Genomic DNA, 19043 nt, shown 5'->3' on the forward strand with positions numbered 1-19043 from the left:
AACATTTCAGTCATAATATTATACCATTTATTTCCTCTGTCACTTGAAGATTAACAGGGATGCCGGCGAGACAGAAATTCTACATAGGAAAACATCTGGAAGGCTAACTTTAATTTTACCAATTAATTACCTCTCTTATTAATGCAATTTTCAGTAATGTCGTAATACGCGTATGGAGAATTAACAGTACTAACGGAATATAGAAACCTTCGCCGATAGTTTTCACATATTAATTCGCATTCATAGTGATTCTACCGCGGGCTTCAGGTTCGAACAGATTCATTCATACTTTTAAAGCTCACGCACGCTTCCTCTTCCGTTTCGCTTCGTCAAGACTAAACCTGATAACTTATTCGTTTCCGTTCTATAAATTTCAGCCAAGCCGTTCCCTTGCCACAAGTGCAAAAGGTCCTACAAGAACAAGGGAAGTCTGAAACGCCATTTGGAAGTCGAGTGCCACAAGGCTCCGAAATACTATTGCATACCCTGCGCAAAGGGTTTTAAGCAGAAATGCAACTACCAACGTCACGTTGAAACCGTCCATGGCAAGATTTCCTCTCGCGGGAATCGCGTCGCATTACCAAAGAACAGCTGGAAACACAACTCTCACATGATTTCGGAATTTGGGCCGCCGTGTAACTTCGAGGACAGGGCACCACCCGTGGCAATCGTGAGCGCCCACACACACCCACAATCTCTTACTCGCAACCGCGACCCGGACTCGCATAAAAAGCGAAAGCTCAGTTCACAGAGAAATTACCCGTTTATTCACAATTTGTCTACAGATTCGACACCGCAGGTAAATATGTTCGAAAGCTCGGGACCGAATCTCCATGGCGTTATTTGTGAACAGCAGCTCATTGTCATGGAACGCTTCGCGACACGATGATTCGGTACGGAGCGTCGGCGTAACAGCTGCTCCTGAAGATGAGCGAGCAACTCTGAAGATTTGCTATCTAGAGACAGATAGTCCTTGCTATTTGACAGAGAGGGTCCACTATAGAAGAAAATATAATCGTCTGGAAGATGTATTGTAGCTTGCGTTAAATTGCGGACTGTGATTAGAGTCTAACAATAAATAATTCTGTAGAACTTCAAGGGAACTATAAGGCGTTCCGCTATTTTAAAAGTATATACGAGATTTAAGAATATAATGATTTGAATTATTACTAGCCATATTTTATAGTGATTGTGATGTAGTGACTCTTTGTGCTTTACTCTTCGATCCATTGTATATATAAATATCGAAAAATATTGATGAGAAATTAACTATTGAAGAATATGTAAAATTTCTGATTGGCTGTTGATTGTTTGTATCATTATATTGAAAACTATATTTTGTAAAGACTGCGGAATAAGTAATTGGGTATCTTCTTTTTTTGAATTGACACGACGGCTCAAGAGATGTCGTAAATAGACTGCGAGTTGAAGACATTTCGATATAATTTGTTAAGATAGAAATAACGTTGAAGATGTAAGAAGAATATTGATAATGCATTGAAGAATAAATATATGCGTGCGACTGTAGGAAGAATGCGGTTACAATCGACACTTTTCGCGAAGAGCTTTTAAGCATAGGAGAGTGACTAATTAACCATCAGCTTCCGTCGAGATCGAGAATGGTACTTCGCGAAATTCATAGTTTTTGCCCTATTATGCTATTACATCCATTAGTTTATAATTAGCATTTCCTTTCCTGCATACAGTGGCAGATCTATCGGTGAGCTAATGAAACCTAAGCTTCGTAGCTTCACAATATCAAGATACGCGATATGTATTGATATGGATCTATTACCTAAAATATTTCAATTTTTTTATCTTGAAAATGTATGTCTCAATTATTTTAGTAAATAAAAAAATTATGTTAATTAAAATACAATTTATATTATTTCTTTTATCTATTATCTATGTATCTATTTTTGGAAAAAATTATTAATTTTGTTACAATAAATAACTGTTTTATATATAGAGATATTTATAAAAACAGAATCTTTTTTAAAAAAGAGCTTTCTATAAATATAGTTTCGATCAAAGATATAAATCCGCCACTGCTATAATATAAGACATTAGTTTATTCGTTGATTGAATATAAGGTTGCATAATAAATACACTGTAATCTTACTGGTAGAGGGTTTTTGCAATTGAACTGTCATATAAAAAGATATTAGGATATGCTAGCATATAAAAATATTGTATTCCTCCCATGAGGATTATATCGCATGACTTTATTAATCGAAATGGGGATTTAATCGCAAATGAGCTAAGCTGCTAATGATCTCGAGATCGACGGCTGCATCGCTGGAAGATCTCTATTCGCTAAATTCGATTTTGCGGTCGAGAAAATTCTGTGATAAGTTGACTAATTCTTGTAATTTGGACGTTAAATGAAAGATACATTGAGGCCTTAGTTAAACGAGACCCCGTTTACGGTGTTTTATTGTAGTTTATAATTTTGTTATAATTGTTAGTCCATGTGTGTGTACGTGATAATAAAATTATAATAAAATTATATTATATGCGTGTTATAAATTAATACGCGCAGTTGAATAATTGAAGGTTTCACATCCTATAACGAGTGTTTTGTAAATAAGATGATTTGCGAACGAGAACATTGCCTGAAGATACGACTACGAAGACTTGGAAGATCATGTTCGAGAAACACATAATCATCATCGAAACTAACAAAATCAAAGTGTCACATGCTTAAAAAATATATATTTTTTTTTCAATATTATGATCAAGACAATACTACAAGAGTGTTTTACATGAAACAATAGACAAATATTTTCCGAGATCTAAGCCTTTTATTATATTTTATTAAGTAAAAAGTTCTTCGGTTTGCTAAACGCGCCTTTTCTATGAATTGTCGAGACTAATCACTATCAGTCATAAGCATTTTTGAATCCAAGTAGTTTGATTGAATGAGACCAATTGAAGATAAGTTAATGACTCAAACTCAGCTGATCCACATAAATAACGCATCGCGAAAATCACGAGCAGTTCATATCTGATGAATACTGAAGGTATATCGTGCGCATTAATCAAAGTTTGAATTTTGCTTTCAGGTAAAAAGAAGCGGTTGCCGCGGAATGCGTTAACTTACTCCAAACCGTACCCCTGCCCTAGGTGCAAAAAGACAGCTTACGCCAACAAGAGCACCTTAAACCGTCACCTGCGAGAGGAATGCGGCCAGCCGCCGCAAGTGTGCCCCTACTGTAAGAAGTCGGTTCATCAACGATGCAACTTCAAACGTCACATACGGACGGTTCACGGACACCCAGGGTGATTTCGATTAATTCACTGATCGACCGGCCGCGCAACTGCGCGATCAAGGCTTTTTGATCATTATATAAAATAAATTAGCCCTTTTAAATTACTCATTTTTAGATATTTTTAATTTATCTTAGAAATTTTTAATCCATTTTATTTGTTATGGTTTATATTTTGACAACATTTCAGTCAAATGTTGAGGAAATATTTCTAGTATTCTTTTTTTGAAATTGTTGTTAAACCACTGGACTGTCTAAATGTTCGACGATTTTTAAATAATATGTTTGAAATATTTCGACATGTAGAAAAATTAAAATTATTGAAGTTTTTATGAAAATCTTTAATTTATTTTGATAAAAAGACGCAGAGATATCTAAAATCTCAGAGATTTTTCTTATAAAATTGTTGAATACTATAAATCGTAATTAGTTCTGAAGTGTATATTAAGAAAAGTGTACTTGACGTTTTTTCGTACAAAGATGCATCAAATGTTAGACCCTCATGAGCATTGAAAGGCAGCATTAGGTGAAGCCACCGAGAAACGTTAATTGTTGTATAGAATTTATTCTCGGAAAACAAATTTATCTGCCTTTACTTATAATTGGTTATTCATTTATTCTGCAATTACTAGATTAAGTTTAGAATACTGAACATCGACGTCAGTATCGAAAACGTTCGTAAATTGACACTCGAAGAGTAATGATGTACACAACTTATGATAGTAATAATGATAATAATAACAATAATAACTTTCCGTACCATTGTAAAAATTTCCCGTTCAATTTATCTGTGTGAATGTTAAGCTCTCGAAGCCCTTTATACAGCCGCTTCATAATCGATATAGTGCACAAGTGTGGGAATATTTAATTTTTTTATCATTACACTGTTTTTGTTCAGACATAACTGCGTAATAATCTTGAACTTAATGTTGCTAATAATGAAGCGAGGGAGTAATTTCTAATTGTAACGGACTATTCATGTTGCTTACATACATAATATTGTTATTTTTGTATAAAAGAAAAAGAAAATAAAAGCACAAACATTGTTTATAATGAGCAATTTTTACTCATTAATTCATAATGCCTCACGATGATCAATATCCTTTTCTATTATAATACATTTTTATTATACATCCGTTATGACCAAAAAAGAATTTTTATGTACAATTTACCATATTCAAATATTGAACTAATATGGGCTGCATTCGGGGAGCGCGCTATTAGCGCTATTGCGCTAATTCATTCTATCTTCATCGCTCATTAAATGTAAAACAAGGATAGAATAAGCAAATAGCGCTAATAGCGCGCTCCCCGAATGCAGCCATGTTATCACTGATTTAACGTGTTATCTACCACGTGATGATACATTTGTTTCATGTATTGTATTTCAGATTGTTAAATTGCATAACGTATCTTTTGTATAACATGTACCTACTTTTTAGAACTTATCGATATAATATTAATTATACATAAATAGTTATCGCATAAGGTTGATTAATATTATAGACAGTTAACCCTAGCTAGCCACACTTATTTTCGAATCCCTAATTCGCCACACTCCGGTCCGTGAGACCACTCGATTTTGTCGCATTGTCATTTTCATTCCAATTAATATTTTTAAGCTTGGTACTATAGAAATTGGAAATACAGACTTTGAATTAGATGTTTATGATAATATCAGGTCAAGAAAATGATTTGAATTTAAACTGAATTATTAGGAAACTAGAAAATTATGTTATTATGTGAAAACTAGAAAACCGAAAAACGTTCAGCGGTTCACTGGACCGGAGTGTAGCGAGCTAGGGTTAACATTCGATCTTGCGGCGCCAAATTGTTTTTACGTTTAACATTTAATTAATTTCGATTATCAATTCTTACCATTTCTTTTCGATATAGCGCTTAATTTAATCTTTTGAGCATTTTTTTTATACACGACGAATTATTATCCGCACATTTGTTACTTCCCTAAAGTAAGATAATCCGAAAAGAAACACGTATCTATGAAAGAATAAAGTTATGATTTCAGCGAAACAATATATCAATATTGTAATGGCATATGCCATACACACTTTAATATTGCATTAATATTGTATCATGTCTATTAAATTATTAAGCTATATTTTTTCTACCTACAAGTAAAATTTTTATCATATACATTTAGAAACAAATATTTTATTGCCATATTTTGATTTATTTTATTTTTTTCAAAAATATATATATGAAAATATCTTTTTACTGGATTTATTATTACCATTAATTACCCTTAATCTAACGCTATTTGCCCGCTAATCTATTGGATCTATTTCTGGGTGTAACTTTGCCGAGAGATAAGGAAAAGAAAAACTGTTTTAATTCAGGTACTTTAGTGTTCAGTTATATTCTCAACTAAGTCCTCTAGTTTCTTTGCAGAGTGGAATCTCAACTAAAGATAATCCTTTAGGAAGATATGCAAATAATGTGCTACCAACCTATGGATTGTCAATTCATGATTTGATTGACGTAAGTTTTATTTAAATGAGGAACAATTCGATAATTTAACGAGAAAGGCTTTATTACGTGCTTGTAAACTAAAGCTATCTAAACACGAGACGCATTCTATTATAAATAATTCAGAATTATTAGTAATATTTATCTAACGTTTTAGAAAAATAAAGTGGTAATATTCACTGATATTCACGTAGTGTATCGAACGACCCTAAAAGACTGTAACTGTACTATTGCACTATTGAAAAACTTCCCTATTTAATTACTTCGATTATTTTAATTTATCTAACTATTCGTCCTAGCATGTGTTAACATATTATGACGAATCGATCACTTCTGAAAAGATGCGAGTTAATGAAATTAAAATTGCAACTGCTTCAGAAATTAAGAAGTATCTTTTTACGCAACTTTATCTTCTAGACTTCGATTATCGAAATCTTCGATTATCAAAATTTTTACGATCCGCGCATATAAACTATTGCAACACAGAACTTGTTACACTAGAGAAAGTCGACAATGTCGAATTAAAATTATCGTCGACATTTAAATTGCAACTAAAGCTATAATATTTAGAAAAAAAGGATATGGCAAAGGCTAAGATATGATGATTTTCTGTTAGTTGGCTTTTGCCAATTATCTTTCAAAATGATCGATTCGATTAAATTGGCATTACTTATTGCGATGTGAGTCAAGTGCAAAAGTTAAAAGAGACCGTCGACGAAATTTATCTCACCTCTCGGCCTTTTTGCGGTCTGTTTCAGAATCCAAGAGGGAACATTGCCGCGTCAACTACGATCGGCCGTTCACGTGTTACAAGTGCGGCAAGCGTTATACGTGGACGGACTCCTTGACGAGGCATCTACGCGAGGGATGCGGCGTGTTGCCGAAACACATTTGCACGGTTTGCGGCAGGAAATTCCGGCGCAAGGATTATCTGATACGCCATGAGAACAACGTTCACAAATAGGAAAATTCATCCCCCCACAAATGGAATCCGTCATTGACAAAAATCAAGCCTATATTCTCGAAGAATACGATTACTGCGACCTGACCGATATAAACCGCCCACCATGTTCTTGAGTATCACCATATTGTTTGAGTATCCGAGTATACAAATGCAAATTACTCGTAAGATGTAAGAAAACGACTGGTTTCCGCGATGAAGTGAAAAAGGAAGATTATCTCATATTGTACACATTTTCAGGATTTATGTATCATGTTATCCGCGTTTCGAAAGAATATTTCTAAATGATCATTTTTTATCGGACGATTTTATTTTAATATACAAAATAGTCGAATCATCGAAATGAAAAATCAGGACGGTATAGTTTAATTAATCGAAAACGATTATACATATTCTCTTTGAAGGAGATATTATTGTGAATAATGATCTGCTTAAGAAAAGTGATTATAAATATCATGTAGAAAATGCATATTTTGATAAAATAAATAAATCGCATTAATCATTTTTACTGATCATTATGTGTTAGAAAATGTGGTAGCATCTCTTCCAAAATTTATTATAGTTTAACAAGCTAGTAATATTAGTTTATCTTGGCAATCTTTTTCATAACATTTTTATCTTAAATATACTACTCTTTTCTAAAAGTGTTCAGTTTTATGAAAACTCATTCTAACTACTGACTTTATAAAACACCTTTTATAGATGTCTATATATAGACACGATATATATGTATATATTCTTTTAAATAAATAAATATGTATATATCGTTTATATATTAAAAGAAAATAGACCCGACAATCTACATATTTAAGATGAGAAAGTAACAGAATTTTCACCGAAAAATTGAAACTATATATAAGCTATGCGAAAGATTTTTTAGTTTAAAATATCAGAGCAGCAATGCTTTGAAAAATGATAATTTATATTGATACGTAATGATTTTTATGAATATGAACAATCATAACAGCGAGTATACTTAAATGGAGAAACACGAGACAATGAACATAGAATTATAACTTTTTATCGCCGGTGTACGTACAATGGCGTGTAGAATTACATAGATGTGTAATTGTCTAGGATATCAGCCACGCTTTTTGGTACCTGTGTATAACTTATCACTTTCTATAAAATGTCCCCGACAAGGCACATGTATCATGACAAGAAAGTTTACTTACAGAAAGTCGCATTCGCGTAAGTATTCTGTATACGTCGCGGAATGCAATGTAAGGATGAAATATGAGGCGTGAGAACAATTCACAAATTTTACAGGGAAAAGTATTTAACAGATAAGATTGATACGTAGGTTAATATGGTATAATTTAAAAATAATGGAGCGAATGCGGGATGTAAGGATTAAGTGTGCGCCACATTGCACTTGAAAAAAGTAGACAAGCAATATTATAACGTAGATTGTAACGAGTCTGTGGTACAAACATTATTGTAACATAGACTCCAACAAGTCTATGATATAAGCAATATTGTAAAATAGATTGTAACGATATGTAAGTTGTAGACGTTTATCTCATGTGATAATCGTTTTACGACTATCGTTAAAGTGACAACGTGGCAATGAATTATTGTATAAGACAAGACATAAAATGTAAAATACTGAAAGTTTTCTAAACGAAAATCTAAACGTCTTCAGAATCACAATGTAAAAAAAATATAGCATTGGTACATTTTCTGATCTGCATTTTTTAAATAACATCACTGTTCCCGTAATTTAATGGAAACAATTTTGGTTTCGTTCGTTGTATTTCTTTATTATATACCATACTTATGAAAATTAAGATATACTTAAATTACCATTTTTTTTAAATAAATAGATTTTTAAGTAAGATAAATTTTTGTAAGAAGAACGGTAAGTGTACGGGGTATCTCAATAGTTTAAGAGATAACATTAATAATTATGTGGGAAAAGGAATTAAAATGATAGTATTTAACTATCTGTGACATAGGTATTTAAGAGAAATAAAAAACGATCGATACACACTTACACGTCGATGTCTGACACATATAAATTAGCAAGTGTAATCGATTATTCGTTATCTAAAACGGCAAGATAATTATACACTTTATTCCACGGATGCGTCAATAGGTATTCGAATGCATTAACGCGTCATTCATTGTTTTTTTCCAGATCCATCGCCGCACATCATGATGGACTATTACAAGAGACTGGGCAGACACTATTGCTCTAAATGTGGGAAAGAATACAAATGGATGCAGTCATTGGTCAGGCACAAACGGGAAGAATGCGGAAAAGATCCACAGTACAGTTGCTCTATATGCGGTTCAAGAATTAGACATAAATGGATGTTGAAGAAGCACATGATCAACGTCCATCGCGTAGCCATCCCGAACGGCAAAAACATTTGGAACGATCGACAACAATCAAGAAAATCCACATAACAATATTGTAATCGTATACATAATCGATGAAATGTTCTTAACGTCTGACTCTGCCCTTTATTGATTTATATTTTTTATTTCTGAATTTCAATATTTTTATTTTTTTATCTTTTATTTTCATATATAAATTGAATAGTTTGAAAAATATAATATATTAAATTTTTCAAGCAATTTTTTAAAATAAACAATGGATTTTCCATGCTTTTTTTAGAGAGGGGTAGAAGAAATGTAAAGAATGTAAGAAAATTAATAAAAACAATTTTAAATATTGTTATCTAGATTTTCCATGTTATTATCTGAATTTATTTACGTTTAATATTATTGCTCATACATAAAAGTTTTTTATCCATAATTTTCATAGTTTATATTGTAAATATACTGTATATATAACACCATCTTTTATTTAGAGAGTGAGATATTATTGAAGACAATCTAATTTTAAATTTAAACGCGTGATCTTTTCATAATATGCATTTTCATAACAGGTAACTGTCACTTAATATAAAATGGTGCTGCATTGTTTTTTGTTCGAAATGTAATTATCGTTACATTTCATCGTAAAACGTTCATACATATTTTAACCGTTGGTAGCTATTTCTTTAAAGGATACTTTATACCTTCTTGGGCGATTTATACAAAATGTGTAATAATTTAGAACTAAGGAGAAACTGATTATCGAAATAAAAAATGATAATAACGTCAGTGTTTATAAAGAAAATAATGATTTTTATTATTATTTCGATAATAAATGTATCATATTTTTATTCGAAACATAATTATCGTTACATTTCATTGTAAAAAGTTCATACATATTTTAACCATTGGTAGCTATTTCGTTAAAGGATACTTTATACTTTCTTTGACGATTTATACAAAATGTGTAATAATTTAGAAGTAAGGAGAAACTGATTATCGAAATAAAAGCTGCATGTACATAAGATATGAGTACACTCATTATCTTTTTTCCTATATGAATATAAGGAGCATAATGTGAAACTAGAGAATAGATCACGATAAAATAAAATTTCGTGAAGATTGCCGACCATACAATTTCCTACACTCCTTTTGAAATTCCCGAGTTTCCACCGAAAGACTCAAAAATGCGAATCTGATGTATATTTCGATTTTAAAATTGTAACTAAAAAGAGCCTTTAAGGGAACTCAATCCATATGATTTATATTAGTAAAATTTAATCCAGGCGATACTATTTGGGAAAGTAAAAAAGAGCACCTTAATGAATTAAATTCGCACGATGAAGAGTTAAGAAAGAATATAAGTCTGACTGAGATTGCAACGGCTAAGAACACATGCTAATATCGTGCTTTCTTTTCAGATAACGACGATAGGCCTCACAGACCTCAAAATTATCATAGGCGGTATCGCGGCAAATACACCTGCGACGCATGCGGTAAGGAGTATACGTGGAAACCGTCTTTGACGAGGCACAAACGCGAGGATTGCGGTAAGGAGCCGCAGTACACGTGTCCGGTGTGCCATGTAAAGCTCCGGCGCAGCCGTCAGCTCAAGCTACACTTGATTTACGTTCACAATTGGTTGAACAAACCAATGTATACGTAATACGGGTAATAAAATAAAATTAAAAAATGATATTGTATTCATTTTTTACTCCCACCCAGTAGCAGTTTTACAACGACTTGAGCCGCTTGAGCGATACTCCCGCTTGAGATATTCGAATGAGATTTTCTCACGCCTAGTGTCCACCTTGTATCACCCCGAAGAGAGTATTACGGAAAATTACTCTCTTATTTAATTTTACTTTTATACTCTCCTCAATACCGAGAATTTAGTCTCAGATGGACACTAAGCTGAGGAATAAATTAAAAAAAAACTCCTTTGTGACATTAAATGAGTCTTGAATTAATTGAATTCGACGTTACGAAACATAGAGATTTTTTGCTGTCGCAATTAGATAAACCAATTGCATGATATTGTTTTTTTTTCTTTTTTATGTTTTAATTTGTTATAAACTGCATAGTATCTTACATAAGGAAAAAGTATAATCCATTGCTCCTCTCAAGCTGAATCTCCGAACCAAGCAAATGAACATGAACAAACACGAATGAGCGAGTACTTTGTTTGTTTGGACTGGATCCGGCTTAATAATCATTTACATTTATTTTAAAAATGGTGCATGTATCGGGATGATAAATATTTAGTGTTCTGGAAAGATTATGCAGAATATGAGGTTTTCTTTGTATTTTATAAAATACATCTATTATTTTTTGTTTTCGGTGTGAATATAAGGAATAATACAATACGATGGCAGAGAAAATGAAACTTCATAAGTGAAATACGTGCTGTCCACGAATTTTTACCGGAAGAATGAAGACCGCGAAACGATATTCTGATTTCAAACTTGTTCTTAGAAAAACTTAATTGTTTTATGGCAAAATTTATTATAGATGACAAATTTGAATAAAGAATTTCTTCTTCTCGAAGAAAAGAAGCGCTATAATTTAAACGTCACGCGGCTAATTTAAAAAAAAAAGGATGAATCTTACGAGGATATAATGGCTGAGAATAAATTCTAATGACGTATTTTCTTTTCAGATAACACCAGGTATAAGAAGGCTGGTGGTAGTAAACATCAGCAATACCGCGGCAAATATATCTGCAACGCATGTGGTAAAGAGTACAAATGGAGATATTCTCTGACGAGGCACAAACGTGATGAATGCGGTAAGGAACTGTTCGTATGCGATAAGAGATAGAGACATGCGGGTCATTTGAAAGTATATCATATGACACTTCGAAAATATTATCTGTGAAAAGGAAATCAAGTTTCCTTGAAACTCTCAATGCTATTAACTTTGCGAGTCTATCCGTGTTCGATGCGCCGAAGTTTCGGTATAGCTATCAATAGAGGCGACATTTAAAATACATTCCGGACTAATTGTATGTGAATAAACCAAATGCAGAAAATAAAATTAAATACAAAAAAAACGGCAATGTATGTGTTGTCATACTTTACTTCTGTTTATTACTTGAATATCAGATTGTTGTATCATTATAGTTTGTTATTTCTCAATTACCGTTTGTGTTTACTCTAAATAATACATGAACTTAAATCTGTCGGAGTGAAGGGTTTCGTGTTTTGAGAAAATTGTGTGTGAGAAGTGAATTTCTGTTTATCACGTCGTCGTTGAAAAAGTTGGTTCCGTTTTATTTTATATTTGTGTTTCTGTATGTGTTTATCGAGTTACTGAGGTGTATTGAGTTTAATTATTATTCCAAAAATTAATTGTTTGAGTGAAATAGTGGTGACGAGTTAAGAGTATTTTTGGTTGGCTATGAAAAAGAATTTTAATGACATTCACTGAATCAGGGTAAATAACTCTTCGTTCGAATATGTAAAAATTTGAATATATAAAGATTATTTTTCAACTATGCAGTTTATATTTTCTAATTACGTATATTCTAAGATTACATAGAATCACATGAAGAGTTCATCTACTCTACAGTCTAATTGTTTCAAAGAAATCATTGTCGCGTTGTAATGATCTTGCTGTTAATTTTTTTAGGTAGCTTTGAAAGGTCTATATGTGATAACTCAATATCACCGACTTGCCGTGGCTGCGGAAAAATATTTTTATGGGGGAAGCATCTGGAACTGCATATAAAAAAAAGTGGATGTAGGATCGAGCAAAAGAATGAATGCATTTTCTGCGATCGAAGGTTCAAGTTGAAGATTAATCTTGAGCGACACATCAATAAAATTCACATGAGATGGCTTAAGACCAGGCCATCATGATATTCAAGTTGTAATTTCATTGACCCTTTAACGCCGAGATATCTCTCTTTTGAGATTAGTATTATATTGTTTTCTGTGATGTTAGAAAAATATAAATTGTTCTAGAAAAAAAAAACAATGGACGTGGCTACTTTAAGCGACTTAATAAAAACATTCTTAAATACATTTACAGCATTTAAAGAATAAAATTACTATATGTAACGAGGCGTTCAAAGGTTAATAACATCTATTGTCATCTTACACTTTATCAGAAAACAGTTATAGACGTGCGAAATAAAGAAAATTCGCGAGAAAATTTAATTAAATCAGTTGAATGCATTCATTCTAAGGCATATTACGAATTTGAATTGACTTGTGTCAATTCGTCGAATACGAATTGATATGAAGATGCATATTTAGCATTATAAGCAATCAGATCAATAACGTTATCATCATTTGACAGAATATAGTAATAATCACTATTGTGTATCACCACTGACATTAAAAGTTCCATAATTTTTATCTCCATTTAAAATATCAGATTTTATAAAATTTGAGTATTATATTTTCCGATTAAAATGTTTATATCCATTTAATTAGTACTAGATTTGGTTGCTACATCTCACAATCAGTATTCACATTTAGTAAAAAATCATCTAAATCTTGTATTATTTATAAGCGATAAAGTTAACTACTGTTTAGATCACCTGTTTAAAAAACTTATATAGAGTGTGAGATATCCGCGATATAATTAGAAAGGAAATGATTTCTCCAAATGCTCTTATATTTTTTTACTGAAATCTTTTTTATTCACGTTTCTAAAGTAACAATGAATAAAAACGTTATTCTAACCAGTTTCATGTGATTAAAATGTAGAAAAGTAAAATTTATGATTAATTTTCTACATTTTCTACTTTTACATCTTTCTAATATTATTTAAATATTTATTTATATAAAATTATTACTTATTTGTGTATAAATAAAACAGCAAATTTTATAAGTAATCTATTTATATGTAATGTATAAAGAATAATTACATATTTTTATTCTAAATATTTATATTCTACATATTTATATTTATATCCTAAATATCAATATGTATTTATATAAATTTTGAACAAAATTATGGAAATTTCTAAATTTTATATAAACTTGTTCTTAATTTCTTAATTATAAGAGTAATTTTCTTATATTGTAAGAGTAAACATTAATCTTGATTCTACCTTTCTGATTTATTTTTACACGAGAAATCATTCCTTTCTCAGTTAATTACGAACTCATCCTGCATAATATACTGTCAACAAAGACGCATAATTGTGCGTTGCGTAAAATATTATTAAAATGTGGCATTACCTTTGAGTATAATTTTATCTGCAATAATACTTGTGATATATTAATGTAATATTCGATTTTTTGTTACGACTGTTATACAATACTCTCATACAAGTTTATACGTAAATAAAATTTTGATATGTACCTATATATTTACTAATCGCCATATATTTGATCTTAATAAACATATCAGCATTATTTGACACAGAGACAAATTAATTTTAAAAATATCATCAATTTCTTTCTCTCTTAATTTTATATAATAACCGAGATAAAAGCCGATTAAACAATTATCCTTATGTATCGTCATCGAACAAAAAATATATGCATACTGGCATATATGCGTATTTTTCGGTAAACTATGGCAATATCACTACTAAATATTGATATCATCACATTACTTAAGTTTATAACATATTTATTATATTTCACGACGTCATATCCATAAGCGATCGGTTTTTTAAATATTTTACTTATTATTTATATAAAATCAAAGAAAAAATATTTGTATGTAAATGCTTTCTGAATAGTTTATGCCCATGATGAATAATATCGATAACATAAATATTACCAAAATTTTGATTATACATCAGTCTTCATCCACTCTACTGCTAAGTAATTATAAGGCTTTAGTATTTTATAAGAATAAGAGCATGCACAACACCGGTGTATCGGTATAAAATCAAATTTGATATCTCGCGAATGACCGAAAGAAGGATCGAAACTAAAATCTTGCCAATACGGATTTTCTCGAATGAGGTTCTCTCATGCACGCGATCAACGTCGAAATCAATCGTCAGTCCGACATAAATAAGATCGAATTGTTGCATGTATGTTTCAGACCTACACTTGTACCCGTTGCGCTCTTATCCGTGCAACACGTGCGGCAAGACATACAAATGGAGAGAATCTTTGAGTCTGCACAAACGAATGGAGTGCGGTATCGAGCCACGCTTTACCTGCAACGTCTGCGGCAGAAAGTTCAAACACAAGCACCATCTTACGAAGCACCACAACTCAATTCACAAATATATCTAATAATAAATAAATATGTTCAATAAGTGACTTTCCTTTATACATTTAGAAATAATAAGTGATGATATGTAGTTAGTTTTTTTTTATATAAGGATACGTATATCATAGATGTTCATGAAAATTTAATTTGGGAACGATCGCGTCTTCTACGTATCTTAAAATGATCTACTTCGAATTCTCTTCAAATTCTATCTTAAAACTATTATTAACAATCGGAATTATTACGACTCAAGTTTTTTTTTGTTTTTTTTTTATTTAGTTTTTTTTGATTTAGTTTTTTTTTCTAGATTTTCATAAAGATATTTAGATACATTTTATAGCATATTTTTATTATGGAATATATGCTGCTTATTTTATGCCATAAAATGATTTGCCACAATAAAATTCTGTAAAACTGCAAAGTGGTAAAATTGAGGGCGACAGAATTCATAATAATTCCGTGGTGATCATTCCCGGATGAATACAATGATGGCAATTTTTTAAATAAACCAATAAAACCAAGTCCACGCTCTTTCATTTTTTCCCTTTTTATCATTATATCAATGAATTAAGACACGAAAATCAAGAGAGAGGGAATTTTTTAACTCCTATTTTTTTATACCTTTGTAAATCCGTTTAAACAAAATAATTCTGCGATTTTTGGTATATTGACAATAGCAGTTTTTAAATAATAGCTTTAATTCTTTGAGTACAGAACGGCATGATGCTAAGCACTTTGGAGTTCTTTCTCACACCAGGCTTAAAATATCGCATGGCTTCTCAACTTGTAGTTGGGTGTAGGACTTTTATATTAAGATATTTGCGCTTCAAATTTGTGATATTTTTTATTTATAAATATTAATTATTTTTTAGATAAATTAGGAAATTGTAAAGAGAAAATACTCGTGTATGCTTCGTGTATACGTGCCCACACAGTACTCAAAGGGTTAATCATTTAGTGTACGTATCAATATGATTATCCCGATCAAGTTTTGCATTTGAGAGGAAACATACGACATTCGTGTTTAATTCGTTATTACTAAGCAATATCATTTATATCAAATCCTCAATAAATTCCTTTTGTCTTGAAAATTATAAATTAATTAGAGAAAAATCAGGAAATATCATTATGTTTTTTATCATACATTCCGCGAATTTTCAAACCTTTTGCAAAATTTATGATAAAAGTTCTATAAAAATAAAAAAGGTTAATTAAAAAGCAATTTTTAAATATATAAAACTGTATTGTAATGATCATTTTTTTATCATATTGACTTTTCGTTTTTTTGCGATATTGTTGGATGTAAAATATGTACTTTTAGAAATATCAACGCAGTGTATCGTAAAACATTCACAAAATATGGAAATATTTATTACATTAAAATTACATTATATACTATCTTTTTAGATTTGCTATGGTATATAGTATTATATAGTATACTGTTATGGCAGTTTCTACAATAATAATAAGAAATATTTTTACACAAATAAAGTTTATGTGTGTACTATATTTGTTTTTATTTATGTAGAACATATATATATATTTTTTCATTAAAATTTTCACATCAACTGCAAAATATTGCAGTTGAAATGCAGTTGATGTAAAAATCTTAATAAGAAAAAATATATTTTATCTTAAAATGATCAAAAACAACTACAACTCCTGCTTATTAGCAACGAGATAAGATTATAAGATATGCTAATTATTTTCTGTTAATTCCGATAAAATTATCGCATGAACCCTGTTAATTTGTCAAGTCGTTTAATCTCTTTCGAAAGGACTATTAAATCGTGAATTCTAATACTATCGAATTTATGGTATGCATTGTTTTTTCGTCGCGGAATGTATGAGAGACATCGACATGATGGTTTATTATAGAACGCGCTCTAGAATGTACACACGCACTATTTATAGCGTAAGGAAGAGCTATTTGAATTAGTAAGGAAAAAATCGGATAAAAAATTTTCAAGACAAAAGCCAAAAAGCCCCTCCCTACCTTGGGAATTGAAAAGCTACTCCCTGTCTTGAAAATTTTTTATCCAACTTTTTCTTTAACTGACTCACATAGCCCCTCCTTATTCCAATCTGTTTTTCAGATGGTTCAAGTTCATTCGCCATAATGTACCCATGCAAACTTTGCGGCAAGATCTACGCCCGAAAGTCTTCGATGTACACTCATCTACGGCTGTGCGGCCAGGAGCCCAAATTCAGATGTGTTCTTTGCGGCAGGAGGTTCAAGTACAAACACAGATTACAGTCGCATCTGACGTCGAATGTACACGCTTTACGGTCATGATAACGATTTAAACTGTAACAGCAATTATTGACTCAAGAGTGTCCTTTGTATATCGTCAACGTTTGTAAACGTTATTTGTATCGTATACTGTTAACATTAATAAAGTTCAGTTCTATTTCGCTAGCAAAAGTTATTTTGTACTAATTGTAAATTCCACGATGCTCACACCATGAATTCTTAAAAAGCATTCCTAGCAGAGATCTATCTTATTATATTATCATAAAATAAAAGCTCGCTAATGATCTCTTTTCCTTTTCTCGTAATAATTCGGTGAAAATTGTATTGCTTCAGAGAGCATATGTATAATTATATATTACCCATCCCCTCCTCCCCACTTACATGGAAAGTTAGAAACGTGCGAAATTAATTTGTACGTGAAGAGAATAATTTTAACATTAGATCCCCCTCCCCTTGTAGCGCTTCAGTATGAATTTTGGAATTACGGAATGCATTACATGGATTAAATATAAGTTGCGACAACAAGAGCTTTAGCGAAAGACTCGATTAAAGAATGAACGTCCGTAATACATGTGCAACTTTCTCGGCTTAATACGCTTTCATTCACAGAAAACTCGATTCATAATAGACGTGATTACGACCGTAACACATCACGGTCGTGCTAATATCGTTCCGAGTTAAACGCGACGTTTGGCGAGGGGGAGGGAAGAGTGATTTGGTAGCGCAAAAGATTACAACATTTGACTTTCGGTACTAAATACCACGACGATTTTTCTTGTTTTTCAGTCTTCTTGCGGAAGGCGTGGGTCTGCTTCCAGTGTGGTAAGCGTTACCTGTGGCGCGGCTCCCTAAAGAACCACATACGGGTGGAATGCGGCAAAGAGCCGGCCTTCAAGTGTCCCGTCTGCGGCAGGAAGTTCAAGCATAAGCATCGCTGGCAGTCGCACGCGAAATGCATGCACAGCATTAAATTGTAACGCGAGAGCCATTTTGTATATAAGGGATTATGTATGCATGTTGTTTAACGACTTGATCGTTACTTCGATTTAATTTACAAACAAGCTTTTGCGAAAAAAGCACCGTGCGATATTTTTCAGCGAAACGCCAAGGAAGAAACGCAGAATTGTATCGGCAAACTTGATTAAATTCGTATGACACCTAGTGATTAAGAAAGAGAGTGCAGCTTTAAACGAATCTATATTTTCTAATAATGAGATCAGCGAATTTTGCAATGCCAATACATTTTGCAGTTAAATTGATACTAGATTTAACAGTTAGGCTTATGTATAGATCAGTATTTGGAGAATCGATAAAGTATTTTTTTCATTTCGAATTTGTATGTGATTTGTTAATCTCCTAACGCACATAATTCCTAAAGTTCCAAATAAAAAAATAGTATTTTACAATGATCTTTGCTGTGAAATCCTAAAAACTTCAGCACAAAATAAATGAATAAAATTAAATTCAGGAATGATCAGATTGGTTCGTTCATAAGCAAAATCTAAATTCGATTTAAAGCCAGTACGAGCCAAAGCACGGATGTGCGATAAGATAATAATAT

At 31.7% G+C, this 19043-nt stretch overlaps 2 long non-coding RNA genes across 2 annotated transcripts; both read left to right on the top strand.

The window, feature by feature from the left end:
- The first annotated feature begins 3287 nt into the window (after window positions 1-3287).
- Window positions 3288-8401, top strand: LOC139774640 (uncharacterized). The gene is made up of 2 exons (XR_011718628.1): window positions 3288-5768; window positions 6515-8401. It is a non-coding gene; the product is annotated as an uncharacterized lncRNA (long non-coding RNA).
- Window positions 8402-10464: 2063 nt separating this feature from the next.
- On the top strand, window positions 10465-17343 carry LOC139774630 (uncharacterized). The gene is made up of 3 exons (XR_011718626.1): window positions 10465-10713; window positions 11702-11830; window positions 17325-17343. It is a non-coding gene; the product is annotated as an uncharacterized lncRNA (long non-coding RNA).
- Window positions 17344-19043: the final 1700 nt, after the last annotated feature.

This window comes from Temnothorax nylanderi, unplaced genomic scaffold (genome assembly GCF_030848795.1).
Source record: "Temnothorax nylanderi isolate EJ_2023f unplaced genomic scaffold, tnyl_v1.0 TNYL_tig0004_pilon, whole genome shotgun sequence".
Lineage (NCBI taxonomy): Eukaryota > Metazoa > Arthropoda > Insecta > Hymenoptera > Formicidae > Temnothorax > Temnothorax nylanderi.